Genomic DNA, 1,126 nt, shown 5'->3' with positions numbered 1-1,126 from the left:
CATATAATAATGGTAGCAATAATGGTATTTGTTAAGCACTTACCATTTGGCAAGCACCGAATTAAGTGCTGGAATAGATACAAGATAACCAGTTCCCATATGGGACTCCCAGTCCAAGTAGGAGGGAGAACAGGAATTAAATCCCCATTTTGCAGATGAGGGAACTGAGGCACAGAGAAGTAAAGTGACACCCTAGGTCACACAGCAGCTATGTGGCAGAGCTGGGATTTGAACCCAGGTCCTCTGATTCCCAGGACCGTGCTCCTTCTGCTAGGCCAGGCTGCTTCTCCTTCCTTATTTGATGGAAACAATTTCCAAGGGAAGCACAAATATTGCTCCCCTTCTCAGGGTCGCATCTGGAGAGTTTCCAGTATTCTACCAGTCATGGCTATGGGAGGGAGAGTCAAGCAGAGGCTTACTCATTCCACTCCTAGCATGGGCAATTGCTAGCAAGTGAAAGGCAATCTGCTACAAGTCAAAACTTCACCCATGCCTGGGCAGCAGCGGCATGAGAGTGTTGAGATGCAGACTCGAGCTTACTGCGTGGAAGAGGACAATGGTAAACCACTTCTGTATATTTAGCAAGAAATCTCTATGAATACACTACCAGAACAATTGCAGATGGAGGTGGGTCGTTCTGGAAGAGATGCGACCATGGCGTAGCTGTGAGTCGGAAACGACTCAAAGGCATAAGACAAGACCAGACAAAATCTGTTCAGTTGCCAGGGGGCTTATTCTTCTACTTTTTACAGGGAACCCTAGCAACTCCTGATCCAAATCACTTCAATTTGGTTGAGAGATCTTGGATGGATGTAAAGTGTAAAAATGGTATTTGTTAAGCACTTATTAAGTGCCAAGCACTGTACTAATCCTGAATCTATGAAATGAATTCTGAGGGGCCTGGCAATGTTAGTCATTTGAATGAATTAATTAAAGACCCTTTTCCTGGGTTCTCAGGAAAGTGGGTTTGGGGTTTCAAGACATTGTGCATTCTGGAAGATCACTGAATTTACTGGAATCTCTAGGCACAGACAAATGGTAACCACACTTCAGGGATGAAAGTAAAAATTATTGTTTACATGGTCTAGTGGATAGAGCATGGGCCTGGGTGTCAGAAGGACCTGGG

General features: G+C 44.8%; 1 non-coding gene across 1 annotated transcript; it reads left to right on the top strand.

The window, feature by feature from the left end:
* The first annotated feature begins 338 nt into the window (after window positions 1-338).
* Window positions 339-476, top strand: LOC114813468. Its single transcript, XR_003761186.1, has one exon. It is a non-coding gene; the product is annotated as a small nucleolar RNA SNORA7 (small nucleolar RNA).
* The last annotated feature ends 650 nt before the right edge of the window (window positions 477-1,126 follow it).

The sequence above is a fragment of the Ornithorhynchus anatinus genome, chromosome 7, assembly GCF_004115215.2.
Source record: "Ornithorhynchus anatinus isolate Pmale09 chromosome 7, mOrnAna1.pri.v4, whole genome shotgun sequence".
In the NCBI taxonomy this organism is placed as follows: domain Eukaryota; kingdom Metazoa; phylum Chordata; class Mammalia; order Monotremata; family Ornithorhynchidae; genus Ornithorhynchus; species Ornithorhynchus anatinus.
Note: the sequence above shows the minus strand (reverse complement) of the source record. Positions and strands in the feature narration are given on the sequence as shown.